General features: G+C 41.6%; 1 long non-coding RNA gene across 8 annotated transcripts in view; it reads right to left on the bottom strand.

Moving 5' to 3' along the window:
* Positions 1 to 1,131: 1,131 nt before the first annotated feature.
* LOC146979576 (uncharacterized) overlaps positions 1,132 to 17,244 on the bottom strand; it is an 82,290-nt gene continuing 66,177 nt past the window's right edge. For all 8 annotated transcript variants that reach the window (XR_015036888.1, XR_015036891.1, XR_015036887.1 and 5 more), the window contains 3 exons: positions 7,075 to 7,195; positions 5,235 to 5,438; positions 1,132 to 5,093 (listed from right to left, as the gene is read on the bottom strand). This is a non-coding gene — a long non-coding RNA (uncharacterized LOC146979576). The remainder of the gene's footprint in view (positions 5,094 to 5,234; positions 5,439 to 7,074; positions 7,196 to 17,244) is intronic.

The following is a 17,244-nucleotide window of genomic DNA, read 5'->3' as shown; positions in this document are numbered from 1 at the left end:
TCACAGCCTGGCTGCATTAATGTAAACCACACCAGGCAGTAGTTGTCACTGAGTGATGAGCACGATGTGGTGCACCATTTCTGGGTGAGCAATTTGACGCAATTGTGTTGTTGTGATCATCAGTGCAAATCAGGGCCTGCTCATTTATTAAGCAATTTCAGTTGGAGAAAATTAGAAGGAAGGCGCTTTTAATTTGGCAGGAGATAGTAATATCTCTAAAAGCAACAATAATGCATAATGTGGCTGACATCAAACACACACAAAAAAATGGGGATATTTGAGCGAGTTTTAGCCGGCAGGATGCATCAAGCCATCAGGGAGGGAGGGGGTGGGGTGGGGTGGGGGGTATCTATTCTGAGAGGTATGGACATCCTCATGTGGCCACTAGGAGCAGGGGGCAGCACAGACCAAAGCGACAAGGACTCGCTCTCCGGGTGTGAGAGTGAGTCACGCCATAGGACGCGCACACAGGACCCATCCGTTGGCCTTAGCTGACCTTTAGCTCTGACGATGGCTAATGGAGGGCTGGCCCTTGATCAATGCACTGAGAGACAGGGCTCCCCATCCCTGCCCTTTCACTGGGCCAGGATTGGGAGGGATGCTGCCAGAAGCCATGCCGTGGAGCCATCGACCCTGCCACTTTCCCATCCTGTGGGTGACAGCTGCAGTGCCAATGAGCCTGGGGACACCACGCTGCCCCTGCCATGTAGGAAGGACGGCCAGCAACTCTATCTCTGTGGTGGTGGGAGGGGAAAGTCAGTGATGATCTGCTTGTGAATGTCAGAGCCATGTAAACAACACCGGCAAATACTTTTGGAGCGGAGTAGCAACTGATATGACGGCCTGTGGAACACCGGAGTCACATAGGTGAACTGCTTTGTGTTTTCAGCTCAAAAACTTTTTTCAATGCGAGTTTCCTCATCGCAATTACACCGAGTTGTAAATATGTTGTGCTTGTTAGAGTTGGTGTTGAACCTACACGTCATGTAAACATGAGAAGTTGGCATCTATCAAACGCATGCTTTGACAGCTTTGTTTTTAGAAACACATCCCATTTAATTGTTTCAATTTAAGTTGAATGGAGTTGGACTAAATGCTGAGAACTCTTGCAACCTTTTTTCTGTAAAAAAAAAAAAAAGTTGAAGTCACATCAATAAAGCCCAACTCCTGCCGAACCTCTTGTCATGTGTTAGAAGCTGTGTTTGCATTTTGAGTGTTCTTGGCATTCGTTGTGCACTTAAAATGTTACCGTAGGGAATATATTTCCTCATGCAGCACCATGTAGCTAAGATGTGCCTGATGTTGTGTGCTTGGTGGTATGCTTTGTAACCCAGATGGTGCACCACTGTATATCTTTTTATCAGAAGAGCCTTTTTTGTCAATAGGCAGTGCTTGCATGAAGAAAAAAAAACAACACAAAACAATATTTAGTGTGCATTTTAATTGCACAGGCTTCAATTCAAACATGTAAAGATATTCAAAACAATAGCAGATAAAATATTCATTCCATATGGGACGAGAAAAGGAAACATCCAAGAGGTTTAGCACAGATTGTTCTTTTTATTATCATTAACAGTAATGTGATTCTGAAGCCCCCTGTCACCCCCTCACAGCAGCACCTCATCTCAGAAGTCATTCATTAGAACAAACAGAAGGCAGGCAGGAAGACGGCGAGGAAGAGGCGTGGGGAGAGAGCATAGTGTAAAATAAATTAGTTTGTTCTTACTAGATGAACCACTTTGGGGCGGTAAAAAAAGAAAGCATGCTTCGGAAAATTCAAAGGGTATCAATGGTGCAGTATTTGGAGATGAAGATGTCATGCGGAGCCCCTGATCCAGTTGCTGCTCTTGTGCTATGTGTGTAATCATAGTTACACTTACTGTCCACTTTGGATTGTGAGGCCCACAGGGAGCCTTGAAAGATGGGTCTGAGCAGTGTATGTTTGGATTGAGATTGGGCTCCAGTGTTTCTGTTCAAGAGCACGGGCTGTGGTGAAACTAATCAAAAAGCTTCTTATGTCTTCTGCCTCTGATATAAATGGATTGTTCAGTCTTTCCCTCACGATTTGGCCCAGTGTTTACTGAATAAGATTTTTTACACTGGAGTGACAGTAAAGGCCACCTCTCTCAATTAAGCCCCCTTTGGTTCCTCTTCCATAAGAGCAGTCAGACTTCATATCTACACCCCCCCCTGGTGCTCCTTATCTTACCATGCCTGTAAAGGTCCAAATGGCCCACCTCTATACATGTTAATGTGTGAATGTATACATATGGAAGGATAAAATAAAATAAAATAAAATAATAGGAATGTGATACAGAGTGGTCAGAGGCCCGGCTGGGGGTGGGGGTGGGTTGCGGTGGTGGAGGGGGTGAAGGGAGCCGTGTGGATCCTCGGAGTGGTGTGACAGACTCCCCAGCCTCCTGGTAGGATTTGTTGGAATGTGAGAGAGGAGGATTTTAGCACCAGGCGAGCCACGCCAGAGTGCTGCAGACTTCATGCCATCTGTCTCAGCCTCCATCCTCTCCTTGCCAAACTCATCAGACCTTTATTTCCTCTCCCTCTATCTCCTTCTCATCCCTGTTCACAAGAGTAACGGACATACTGAGATCTGCTAATGTACTGGAGGGGAGAAAAAATGGCTGGGCTCAATAAACAGATTCAAAAACCTCGATTGATTAATATGTATTCTTGGAGCTAATTGTCCGACAGCTCTCATGGACATAAAATGTGTGTTCCATAGCCCTGCCATTTGTTACTTGCCCAACAGGGAAAGGGAGAGAGCGATTCATACCGTGGCAGATCTGATGATCAGTTAATAATGAAACATGTTACAAGTGAAGCCAAAAAGTTCACTCAATTTAACGGTTAATTATAAACAAGCTATTACCTTAATTAACTTTCAGCATACTTGTATTAAGGTATGGATAATGTCAGATTAAAATATATCCTATGGATGAATAATAACCATTGGTGTTGATGTGGCTACTTTGAATTGAGAACATTTTATAGAGGCACTATAGATAGGAACCATACATTAACAAATGACTACTTTGTATGTAGAGAGCTGTGCATTTCTGAGCCACTGTTAAATCGAAAACAGCTTTTCACATGAAATGGGTGTGTGATGGTGTTGTGTTTGGATGGGTCTGATCTCTTACCCTCTCTCCCCGTGTGGGCGACTGGGGAGGAGGCAGAAGTCTATTCACAGGGAGGAGCTGCACACACTCCACGTCCTTAACCTGTTCGCAGAAGGGCAACGGAGTGCAGAGGGAATGGAAAAGGGAATGTGCCATTGGTTAAAAATGGAACACCAGGTTACAGGAAGTGGGCAGGAGGAGGCCTTTGAAGCTGACCCCTTGCTCCCTGCGTTGGGGTGGACCCGGCAATCGATCCAGGCCAGGGATGCAGGGAGGGGAGCCAGGTGACCACGCAGATCTAATATGGGCGAGGGGGACAATGGAGTCAGCTGGGTGCTCGGCCTCAGTGCTCCCTGGTCGTATCAGTGTTCAGACGGCCAGAGTCCACTGGCTGCATCCTAACAGGCTGGAGAATATAGACAACAGTCTGGTGCACAACAAGCTCAACAGGCACAGTCTTCCTATATGAAAACTTTAGCAGGAACTTACCACTGTGTTGTTAAATCTTGCAATAAAACATTGTGTAACTACAGAAAAAAATTATGTGAGTCTGCACACACAACTGTGAAAAAATAAAAGATTTACTTGAGTTTATCCCCTCTTTTTATAATAAGACAATCACAGACTGCAGCTGACTGACTTGTGAACCTGCAGCGAAAGTAGTGGGCTAAAATGAGAGGACAACAAAAGCAAAGACTGACTAATGCAACATGAGAGAAAGAGGAGGAAAGCATCATGAAGGCACACAAACAAACAAAAAAAGAAAATACAGAAGCAGAAAATCAAATCAGCAGCTGTTTTGTATGAGTGTGCACATATGAATGTGTGGAGCTGCTAAGTGATCCTGTAAATTACCGCCGTTGCTTTGAAATTGTCAGAAAGAACATTTCAGCAAACACTGAGCAAGCCACTGTGTGCTTTGGGATATCTTTATCTGTGACAGTAATTCAAAATATCCGAAGATAAAGCTGAAATAATACGAAAAAAATCAGTGAGAAATCAGTATCAGGTTTTACATGTCTGTGAATCGGGCCTCCCATTCATAGGAAATGTGTTTATCTAGAACAACACTGGAAATCTGCAGGCTGCTGCAGCATTTGTATTTTGGCCAGCTTTGGAGGAGGTGAGTGCTATCAGTGTCTACACGCTCATCCCTCTGTATCTCTGAGCACACAACATGCAAGCAAACACTCGTGTGCACGCACACTTATAGGCACAAACAGAAAACTCAAATCCTGACCCCCAACCCCCCCAACCCCCCAACCTCATCCTCTTTCTGCTTCCCTCCCTGGGCATGGAAATGAAAGCTGGGCACTCTGAGAGGATGGTTGGAAGAAATGAAGACATGTCTGATTTCCACAGCAACCAATGGGGATGCAGCGCTCCGCAATCTCTGCCCTCTGATAGGTCCTTGTCAACTCTCTTCATCTCGGGGCCCATATCATTCCCGCTAATCCCGCTTTCCAAACACAGCACAGGCCAATCCTGAGACGAGGCTGAGGGGCTGGGGAGGGATGAAGGAGCCGAGGCATAGAAGGAGCGAGGGATATAGTTCAGGAGGAGAGAAAGGAGCACCAGAAGCTGATGTTGGTGCAAGAAGGAGCCAGTGTGTTATTATTAATAAAGCATTAAAAAAAAGTGAGCACATCAAAGCATACAGGGGCTATGCTATCATACATGAAAGTAACGCACTATGGCTTAATGTTTCCTAAGGCATGTTATGGTGACGCCGCTTTGATTTGAAATGCATTGTGTGGAAAATGGATTTACAGGAGTGAGGAGAGAAAGCCTGGTGTGGGTGCCGACCATAATTTAAAACCTGACCTCATAGGCTCTTCAAAGTCTCGGTGAGTGTGGATATTTAGGACTTACTTACAGTATGTGTGAGGAACCCAAACCACAGCTACATAAACAACAAATAAACACATACGTACGTGCGAGGGATGCAGAGGACGCCTGCGAAAACAGAGCACGAGCAATATCACAATCAGAAAAGGAGCCAATATCTATCATTTCACATTGTGATCGTTATAAATGATTGGAACTAATTTTGCCATTTTTCTTTATTCTTGCCTATTTGAGCAAAGGGTGTCTCACCTGATTATACCGCGCCCCTTTGCCGACTGAGGCCCGCAGGAAGTGAGACACCTTTCTCATCCTGCCCCCGTGGCCAGGTAATTATCCTAATCTACCTTCCTCCTGTGCTCCAGCTCCTGCGCCACCCGGGCTCAGACCACCTCTGTGGCTTCATTATCAGTGCTGGGACTCGCTAATGGCTTGACGGCCTCGCCACGCAGGCTGCTGGGGGAAAGAAGGAAAAAGAAGCAGAAGCAGGAGGAGAAGAGGGGAGAGAAAAAAAAAAGATGAGACACTAAAGAGCAAGAGGCTGCCCTGAAGGTTAACATCTCAATCATGATGGACAATGCTCCGTAGTTGAATGGCTTTGGCCCCTTAAAAAGTCATCGTTAAGTGATGGCGGATGAGGCTACAGGGCGTGAACAGTGTCAAAGGGGAAGTCAGGAGATCGGACGAGGTGACGTCTACTGGGCGGGATGACCACTAAGTGTGTGTGTTTGAGGTGACGGGTCGCCGTGTCCACGTGTGCATCACACACACCCACCTTGCGTTTTTGTAACAGCTATAACCTCACAACATACAGAAGGACTGGGGGTGGGAATTCAGTTTCACTTTTTTTTTTTTTTTGACAAATGACACCCTGACAGTTGGATAAAAAATGTTGGGGTCCCTGAACAGATTTCTCAGTTACAAAAATAAAATGTGTTGAATTAGACAAAGACAGACATTTTGTATTCTACTTTTGAACCCCAATGAGAGCACTGACAAATGCCACCCCACCCCCACTCCGTCTGTGCCATGATTGTTTTTTTTTCCTCTCCAGAAATGTCATATAGTTAAGAGGTGATAATTCTATATGGCACAAACAGACACTGACTTCTTCCAAGTGTACATAGCATATAGGCTGACACAGATTGAGATGGTGTAACGTGTCTTTGCGTCGCTCTAAATAGCCAGATCAGCTTTACGCATTCTTCACCCAGAGATTTCGGTGGAAAGCCCCTTTGAAATAAAAGAGGCACTCGAACACGGTGCCCTAAAGGTGAACAAAATATTTTGAGGTTAAAAATACAGCAGACCTCAGTGATGTGTGAAAATCTATACTACTCCTGTTACAGTGTGGGAAGAGCAACCGCGTGTTCCAGAAAAGTCCAGAAATGCAAAAAAAACTGCACTGATAAACAGCATATTAAATCCCCTGGAGAGTTGCTGTTAACATATTCAGTTTGGTATGAGCAACAGCCAACAGATCATATGTTAAATGCATATTTAAAAAATGCTGATTGATGCCAGTTTCAGTAAATCCACTGATGCCTTTTTTTTCGTGCTCCCAGAGCATAGAGGAGAAACTCTTTCCAGATTCATGTCATGTCATTTCCTCAACTTCAGTTTAACAGCCTATGTTTGAGTGCTCCATAGGCCTGTAGTTTAAGGACAAACCATTTGAAAGGCTGAACATCAGAAACAAAACTGCCGCTTCTGTGGTCGACACATATTATGATAAATTGTACAAAAAAAGCGTAGGCGGGTTTGCACCAGTCAAATTAGCAAAATCCTTTTAAAAACACCTCCACACAGAAACATCCTCTTTCACACACGAATATTAAACTGCTCTTTTGCAGTCTGGTAATAGTGTGACTTAGACCAAGTCATCAGCAAATGAGCGGAAACATTAAGGTAGCTCACTGTGAGGACTGCAGGAAGCCAACTACACCAACAACATGGTCGGCCTAAGCAGAATTTAAATGAATACATTTGCTGCTGGAATAATTAAATTCACGCTGTATCCACCCAGTGGAAGGTGATCTTGATTGGAGATATAGACAAAATGCAACAACTTATAATGGAGTGAGCGGATTACCTCTAGATATATCCAGTCACACGGAAGGTCTTGTGTTATTGGGGGAAGTTTTGAGACGTCGAAGTTCATATTTCTGCCTCCATTCATGTAAAGGACGATTTCTCTGGTAGAACGCAGCCATCTGTGATTCAGAGTAAAATGAAGATTATTTACGTTATTTTAATTACTGTGGGCACAAAACATCAAATTACATTCTCCTCCATTGTATTCTGGTGAGGGGAGGGGTCTCAGAGATTTTGGGGTGGGACCTGATTCCTTATCCTGGAATAAGAACTTAGTTGCAACATGTCACTGGTAGAAATCTGAAGGGAGTTCGGTTTAAATGAATGTGGTGCATTGCTGCTCTCTGCCTTCAGTGCTGGTGCCTTATGTTTTGATCTATCTAATCTAAAATATCAATATGTTCAGAGAGAGAGAAAGAGAGAGAGAGAGATCTTAATTTGCATGTGCAAACACCATGATCTTGTACAGTATTCTATGTATAATTGTTGACCTACATTATTCATAAGGATGTCATTGTGAAGCACTACTCCACAGCTACCAGCACTACTAACCCCCCCCCCTCATTTCAAATCATGTTTTCGTACTAAGCTCCACCACACAACCACCACAATTCAACTTACAGTGTCATAAATCGGGTCTGAGCTGAGGCAACACTTGCAGAGAAGCTCAGTATACATAAGTTCTGGCTAAATCACATTTTAAAACTCAATTTGGCAGACTGGCAAATTTATTTGATTGAACAAATGTTTAAACGATACTTTCAGAAGCCAACTCCTTTTGCTGTAAGCAAGGCTAAATAGTGAAATGGTTCCAGTATGAAGTACCTCTGAGGACACCTATATTTGGTAAGCATATAAGGGGATGAATTAAGGTGACAGTAAATGCGCATGCTTAGGGCTCAGGAGGATATTAATACATTCTCCACCCCAACATTGTTGTCAGAGTCAGATGGCACAGGCAGTTATCAGAAGGGTACAACTCTGTGTGGGGTTTGGTGCAGACAAGCATGAAAACATGCTTTATTTTTTGTCAGGGGTAATGTGATAGTTGATGCTATAAAGGTCTTTTTGCGCAGGATTCTGAATCAGAAACAAGTTATAAATAAATATGCTAAAAAGGGTTCCGGTGGGTTTTTGGGAAAAAGAGAGAGAGGGGAAGAGAGAGGGAAAATTATCTGCTTCAAACGTTTGTTTTTCTTCCCAGAAGAAACCCTTTTAGTTAGAGAAGAGTTCTTGAAGGTGAGAGGAAAGAGCAAACCCTTTTCTGGCCTTTCCAGGCCACAAGACTGCTTGAAAGGTAAAGGTCTGCTTACCTGAGCACACCAGTGTCTCTGTAGTAGATCACAACCTTTTCTTTATCAGCCTGTGTCATGCTGCTAACATGCTCCCTTCTGCAGTAGGTCTAGTGTTGAGCAATGTGACTATACCATTAAATATTGTGAGGCAATGAACATAAGTCCTCTCAGTGCATAAAGTTGTACACAGGGGAGGATGCAAGCGACTGAAGGCAGAGGTGGGGCAGTGTTTTTTCTTTTCACAGTTCTTGCATGTAACAACTCAAACCTTAGTCGCTTCCATAAAAGGATCTTGAAGGAACGTAAAAAACTTGGCTTTTCTGCAGCTTTGCTTTGACAAACCAAAATAGGATGCAGCTAGGAAGAGTGTTCCTCACAAACAAGCATCAGTGTAACAGATGAAATGCGGGTTGTGCTCTCCTCTCTCAAGAGTGCTAAAAAACATACACAAATAGCAAACATGCTGAATACAGCTAACAAAACAATTGTCATGTAAAATGTTTTGCATCATTGTGATTAATTAGCAGTGTAGGTGTTCAGATGCACCTTTTCAAAAAAGTAATACATCTGCTTAATTGCATCTGACATTTTGTGAAGAAGCCTCCGTGTGGAGAAAATAAAAACAAACTAGCACTGCGTGAGGAAACCGAGTGGAAAATAATGTTCTCGAGATTAACTGTTTCGAGTTCAAGTTCAGTCTACACCTTGGAAACGGTTGTGTTACAACATAATCTTCACTCAAGGTCCACGTGCTTTTAAATGCATCGCAGCTTTCAATCAAAAACAATAACCACCCCATAAAATATTCAGTATTTCTCACCATTTGTCCTCTGTAGCATGAGAAACTGCTTCCTTAAGCCGACACACCTGTTGATGGAAACCTGATTTACCTTTACATCTGTTTTTTGCTCTGTCTGTCTGTCTGCCTGCCTGAAATCTATCACTACACTTCAATGAATCAATATTAGCCGTCCATTAATCTGGATTATAATCATAGTTACATGCTGTATGACTGATCATCAACTATTTCAGGGAGTATTTTCTACACATTCTACTGTACTTCTTAAATAATAAAATATTTAAATGCTGAACTTAGACATGTGATAAAGCGTCTTTACTTCTTCCCCAGTCATGAACATGGGATCTAATTATGCTGCAAGACATAAGACGGTGCTGCTCTCATTGGTAGATGTTGCTAAGTGGGTCTGTCATGTTTTCTCTGATTATGAAAATGACAATCGTCACTAACATCAAGGACGGATATTATGGCGCAGATGAGAGAATCTGCTGAGCTGTGAGAGATGTGCATGAAATCTAGGTTATCAGCAGAGCTACAGAAACAGGTCGGACAACCCACGCTGAACCAGAAAGGAACTGTAAGTAAGGAGGATAAGTATTAAGTATTTGTGAGTATAAAACATACTCTGATCCCCACGTTCACTAGTGTGCAAGGTGTGCTTTTAGCTTTACAGGGGGGTCTGTTAGTCAAACAATGGGAGAGCATTAAAACATGCCAATAGAGCAGTATTAGTCAACAGCCTGAGTCAATACACCCCACTGGGCTGCATGTCTTCCTACAAACACAAGCAATTGCTTTGGAAGGCCTCGGCACAAGATAGAAACATCAATTACAGTAAATTACACCAAAACAGTATGTAACACTTCAATTTGTTTAATCTCCTGAGCTGTCTGAGCTGTTTTGGATGAAAGCAAAGCAGAGCACTGGAGTAAGATAAAATTCAATAGCCCTAAGATACGTTGCCCTATCTATCCTTGGTCGTGTTTATGCATAGAATGAGCCACTTATTTATGTTTTGATTCCTGGGACCTACTTCGAAAGCATATTAAACACTGAGAATTGAGCTCTAAATACTTTTCTTCTGTGTGCAACCTAGATTTTTTAATGGAGATCTTAAATGGGAGCACTCCGTAGTAGCCCCATGACTTTCAAAATACACATCGACTCCAATGTGTGCCCCATTTTCTCTGGGCATTGGGACTTTTATGGAATACAAATAGTACTTTCAGTTTAGTTCTAGTTCATGCCGCTTGAAAACACTTCCAAGGGAAGGGTTAACTTATTAAGGCTTTTATTTTAACGTCCCGGGACACAGGTTGATATATTTCGCAGTAAGACAACTTTGAAACAATAGAGACAAAGGATAACATGCCATTTTGTTTTACACACTCATTCTCCGGTACAGAAGAGCCACAAATGATAGCCTGCTAAAGGTAGAAACCATGTCCCTCAACAAAAAAACAAAACAAACAAAAAAGACCGTCCAATTTCAACTAAACTTTGTGGTGCTTCACTGACTTCCTTTGCTATGGTTGATTATCCAGGAGCTGTATTGGTTGCTGGGGACAGATGAAGATTTGGCTGTTTCAGGGAACATTTTGGGAGGGGGGCAGGGGGGCTGGAGTAAATGAAAGACAAATGCGAGTAGTGCCCACTCAGCTATTTTCCCAGTCAAGATCAAAGGCACGCCGGACTGGCCGCTCCACGGGAAACTTGAGATGGGTCCTGCCTTTGTTTGCCGTTGCTAGGAGACCTGCAGAAGCCTGAAAGTGTTTGCGGTGGGGTACAACATCAAAACCATTTCCAATATAAATTTTTAAGACAGCCATGTATTTGTGTCCTGGGCTTTCAATTTAGGCTGCCGACTACAATGAAAACACAACAAACAATGATTCATCCCTTCTCTGTCATGGAATAATTTTCTTGGTGTTTGTTTAAAAAAGGAAAGTAGGCACAGACAATTGTACATGTGCACGCTTTGAAAGGGCATTTGTCAGTAGTGTGTGCACTATGCATAGTATATGCATTGATAGTATGCGAGCATTGCCGTGTTGCTGCACAAGCTAAATTAACCAAACAGCCATAAAAGAAAGATTAAGACACTTTTCTGCCCAGTGCGGGAACACACAGCATGTGAAAATGCACGCAGTGCGTAAACACCAACTTAAATATAGTTTGATATATTCATAAGCTCAGGTTTGGCTTCCCAACGAAGCCAATTACAATGCTGTTATCTATTAATGGGCCCCATGATAGTAAGGGTGGCTAGACATGTGTCACAGAGAGCTCATTACATATCATTAGTTCAACACTCCAATAATGTCTACACCTGCTGAGCAGAAGATAATGACTTGGCCCCTGATATTTGCAGGACTATTGTCTACCGAGCAAAGCACCGCCAGGAGGATGGGTCCACAGGCTGGAGAGCAGCGTGAAAACTGATAAAGCTATATACAATAACTTAAGGTACACAAGCTTGTTATTTGTTTCATGCTACAGTGAATGCAGCACAACAAAGAGCAAAGCAGCTTTTGTCTGGTTTTTAACAGAATATGGGAACAGCTCTCATTAAATAAACAACCATTATGAGCCTCTTGTGAATCCAAACTCCTACTATGGGCAGATAACACCAGGAGAAATGCAGCAGAAATATTACAAGTATGATTTGCAATTATCTGTGTACCATTACCGATGGTGGCTTGCATCCTAATAGATTTATGCTATTCTTGTTTACTTGATCACCAGAGTGGCCCCGGCTCACCCACTGTTACATAACTACATATGAATATCTTCACATTCATTTATTCATTTTAACTTATTCTAAGAGGAAAAGCAACATTTTAATAGTATACCAGGGCAAAAAAAAGGGGTGTTCAACAAGAACATGTCACATAGCCACGCAAGGTATGATCTGCTGTAGGTAGTTTTATTGATCCATACATAATGTGGTGTACGGAATTTGTCTTGTGGCTGATGGGACACAGAAAAAAAAAACCTGCAATCGCCACAAAAATGACCTTCATGTCTGGAACGATGAAGATTAGAATCGTGCTGTGTCTGCCTTGTGTTTTCACTACTTGAGCCAACTGGCACAGCGCTGGCGTCCTCTCCCCGGGTCCCAGTCTGCCATGATGACAATGGCAACCAGCGACCGCTTGACATGTAAAAATGACAAAAAAAAAAAATACTAGCAAGCCGAAGATAATACAACACATCTGATTGATTACACAGTTAAGAGAGCGTGTTCCTGGACATGGCTATAGCTAGCTGTGTTGAATTTCCTACTCAGCCATGTTGAGGATACAGTGTGCTTTCAGTGACTTTTAAAGAAGCAGTTTCTATCTGAAAAGAAGAAATGAGAATCATCCTGTAGGAGTTTAAGTTCGTATCCTCTAAAGGGCTGAATTTCTTCTAACCACAAGGAACTGAACAAAATTGCCTACATTCAAGTGGGCCATGAGCTTATCTGCTGTGTCCTGCTTTAACATGCTCCACTCAGTAATAGTGCGCATGCTAGTGAAGCCTCGGCAGAGAAGATGCAGGGTACAGCAGGCAGACAGTGACGAGACCAAACAACAACATCCAAACATTTGTTTCACCACGGAAAAAAAAAAAAAAAAAATCAAGAAAAATCCTGCTGTTATTGTTTTGAGCTGAGCGGGACAGAGTTGTCTTCTCCTGTCACTGCAAGATCCTCCCCTACGTGACATCACTGTGAACACACTGCTGCCAAATCCTGCATCAGCAGCCTAAATACACTTTAATTGGTGTGTGAGGAGCTTCTGCATTAACTGAACATCATGTGGATTTTTTGACTGCTGAGCACAAGTCTTTTCTTTTCTCTCTCTTTTTTTTTTTTTTGACTGAGGCTGACTTTGTCCTTTTTGGCTGCCACCTGCCTCTCACTAGCACAAATACTTCACTATAGTTATCAACACAGACTCATAGTGGCTCATAATTTGTTTGCCAAATCTTGAGCTAGATTCATGACTTCATCGCCAACAGGCTGCTATTCTGGAAAGTTGAGAGAATGTTTGATTTAAAATATCCAAGACACTCTTTCCCAGGACCTTACTATTTTAAAACCTAATAAAAATTTGAAACCTATTGTTCTTTTGGGTGTCATTCACCACAAAGTGCAATATCACAGTTAATAAATCATCAATGAGAGAATTTATAAATAATAAAGACTTGTGTAGCCATCACGGGTTTGTATATATAATGAAATACAGCAGAAAAGCTTAACATGAAAAAGTACAAATGGTAAAAAAAAGAAAGTGGCTCTAAAGTCACAGGGTCTGACAAAAACATCTAATTAAAGTGAAATCCTAATTCAAGATTCATTTATATTCGATTGATAATTGATGCAAACATTTCAATTCCAATTTAAATTTACACAATTAAACTTTCAAATTATAGATTATCTGTGTTGTGTGATCAAGAAATGAATATATTAAACTTGCAACAAGAGCTTTTGTTTACTTGCACGACAATCTGTCTGTGCACTAAAATCTACAGCTAGTTTACAACGAAGAATCCGCCCTGTGTTTGTTTTGTGCTGCCTCAAAGCCCCGACAAGTCAGAATGATAAGTTAGCACAGTAGCCAAACAGTTCACCTCTGTTTTGTGGATGACTGCTGCCTGAACCCTGTACCCCCACTGAGACAATAAAACGGCTGGATGACTATAGGACTAGCAGAAAGGCTGAGAGTTTATAACTCAACAGAGGCGAAGCTATACAGCCTGTGTGAAGATAAAGATTTAGTAACGGTAAGAGATTGGAATTCTCTCAGTTTGAGGTCAGACGGCCAAAGTTACCTTTTTCAATTCCCTCGGGGCGAAGGAGGAGACCCTGGACACAAGCTGGCACACATAGTTACATCCCCTCAGCTTTAGACAAAGGAGTTGTCGCTTTGAATCACAGACCTCATCATTCCAGCCAATAATTGCTTACTGGGTTTGTAAATGACATGTACTATATTTAGTCAGGAGAACATTATCTCCTGCATTTACTTTGATGCAATCTTTAACTACCTAATAGAGGAGGTAATATGGACATGTATGGAGAGAGAGGTTCACATTATTTATCATAATAGTCTGGCTGGGCTTCCACAGACAGTAGTTTAATTTGCTGCACACAGACCTCATTTCAAACCATATCATTTGATTGACAATCAGAGTGCAAAGCATGCACGTGTAAACAGGTCCTTAATTTTATTTTCTTAAGAACTGTTTATAATTTGAAAGTGAAATGAAAAATGTAGGGAAAAAAATGTTCTCTACACCTTTAACCACATCTAATCTATAAATGTCTGGAAAAAAAAACACAATTCAGATCTACATTTGTAAGAGGTGACTGATTATTACAACATATGAAGAGAGGGAGATTCGCTCGTTTTGATTTTTTCACAAGAGAAATGTAAATAAAAGAGAAACATCCCCATGTAGACGTGTAACAGCAGCTTTAATTGCTGTATTCAACGTATTCTACAATAAAAAAATAAATAAAAAAAACATTACCAAACAATAAATCCACATATTATAGAATATTTTATTATCTTGCCTTCCATCCCAGTGTATGTTTTACATTAAGAAAATATACTGGCATATTTTGAGATGTATTTTTTTCGATGTATTTGTTTACTTCAAGTACTATTCAAATGTATTTTTTAAATTAACATTATGCACACTGTACATATATTTAAAACTGAAACTTTAAAAAATTACAGAGCTTTATCCTCAGAGTGACTGGTACATTATGATAAAGGAGTAGTTTAAAAGTCTTGATCTTTTCACACTCTAAGAAAGAACTGTTATTGGAGAGGATTTGCAGTGAGATTCCCTTTTCACTCTAACGGCATTAAAAAGCGTAAAGACTGGGAGACAGAGGAGTGAGGCTGACGTCACAGACCAAGAGTCACCCGCCGTGTGTTCGGCACCTCCAAGTAAAGACTTATCTGCAAAGAAGTTTGGACGGACAATGTGGGTGGACAGGGCGTGAAACTACTATCATCATCAGTTCTGAATGAAAAAAAGAAAACATATCTTCCACAAAAAAGAAGGCTCATTCCAATTCAGCTGCGTTGTTAGGACAACGAGAACCATCCCTCAGATGATTAGTTCCACTTCAAAAGAATTTACTTTCCGCAGTGGAAACGTCCCCCTTTTGTGTCCTTACACAGGGTTTTCTCAGCCCAAAAGAAGAATCGTATGTTTAGTCAGCCTGTTTATTATTCCTTCTGTTCACACTACAATTGTATTAAATAAATAGAGTACTACTAACAAAGGCCTATTAGCCATAAACATGTCCCGGTACACACAAAAAAGACTAAATCACAGTCTCTGCACAAGAATTAAGATACTCTAAATGCTAGTAAAGGCACAAACTGCAGTGCTGGGGACATGCATGGTGCCAGCTCAGAATGTCTTGTCACTGAGTCGCTGACATCATGAAACATGCATGTTATGTTGCACATATTTTGTCTAACTGGGGATTTGTTATGTGGCTCCATCTCAATTTTGAGAGACGCCGCCCCTTGCAAAAATAGCACTCGTCACCGGTGACGCTGTGAAGCAGCAGTGTGCGGTAGATTTTCCGGTGCCACATATTTTCAGGATGAATGGATTTTGCTTGTTCAGTTCTGATAAGCAGCATGGGCAGTGGCACAGAGTCGTAATCTGTGAATAAAGATATCTAACAAACACACTATGCACACTTTATATTCTCATGTTGAATTACACACATGCACACATTTCACTTCTTAATATTTGAAAAACATTAAAAATGCTGAACAAGCACACACTCGTCCGCAAGAAAAAACAAAATATTACAGGTAAATAATTCCTAATGTCTGGTGCAAATTACATTCGACTTACTGGGGTTTTAACGGGTGGTTAAAGCAGTAGATCAAAGAGAGTTACAGCAGTTAGCTTGATTGTTAACTGACATCCTTGAGATTTTAAAAACACAATTTGAATGCGAAAACGCTCGGTTGAAGTTCTGCTGCTTGTTTCAGATAAACAGACATCTCATCTGAGTTGAAATCCCAAAAGGGACCCCCCCCACCCCCCTTTTTTATTTTTTGTTTTAATTCATTTCTGAAGTTGAAACCCTAAATCAGTCTGGAATAAGAACATGTCTACAGGCCTTCAGGCAGCATTCAAATAGTCTACCAACAATAAGTAAAGCTTTACTTTTGCAACAAACAACCTGTGTGTAGGAGGAAACTCACTCAGGTTATTTTATTTATTTCATCAGTGCAGAAACTAATATGTCAATTAAACCTGTGCTGTTTTACTTTTTCACTGTCTGACAATCTTATTTTAATAAAATTTCTACAACCACAAATTCCTTGTTGATTTGCCAAAAAAAAAGGCATCAAACCACTTCCATCATTTCAGTGGCCCATTGCGGCACTGTGTTTGATGACTCTATATCCCAGTATGAATATTGACTGGAACCATGCCGGGGATGGCTCAAGAGTATCCATCCTCCCCTTCATGATCAGTGATGAGCCTCCTTGTGACCTACAGTATATTAATATGCTCAGCAGAAAGAAGACTCTTGGCACAGGACATGCCAGCAGCAACCCTTTAATGTTAGCAACTGTCAAAGCTTTGATTTCTGATTGATGAGTAAGGTCGGTGCAATAACAGAACGACACTACTGGTCATCTTGCCCTCGCTTTCCACAACAGGAAACATATCCTTTGACACTGCAGCGCAGATCTGAGTGCAACAGCTACCACATCATCCATTTGAAACTGTGAGCTTCATCTCATGGCTACAAATGAACAACATAGATCTAACATACATAGACTGAGCAGATAGATGCCAAGTAGGATTTCTATTTCGATCCACCAGCCAGAATGATGGAAGCTGAGGACTCCCAATAAATTGAACCTGCGGCCACCAATATGACCATTAAGTTGCATTGGCAACACTTTAAGTCCCCTGTTTAACATTCAAAAGCAGTATTCTAACCCTTAATACATTAAAGCACTCTATGATGCATTCCTAATCAAATATTAGTTTTAGGTAATGTATTTATCAATGCAATAATTCTCTCTGTGGG

This window comes from Trachurus japonicus, chromosome 10 (genome assembly GCF_045865225.1).
Source record: "Trachurus japonicus isolate A0001 chromosome 10, Traja_1.0".
NCBI classification, from domain to species: domain Eukaryota; kingdom Metazoa; phylum Chordata; class Actinopteri; order Carangiformes; family Carangidae; genus Trachurus; species Trachurus japonicus.
The sequence above is the reverse complement of the archived record's forward strand: the minus strand, read 5'-3'. Positions and strand labels throughout refer to the sequence as shown.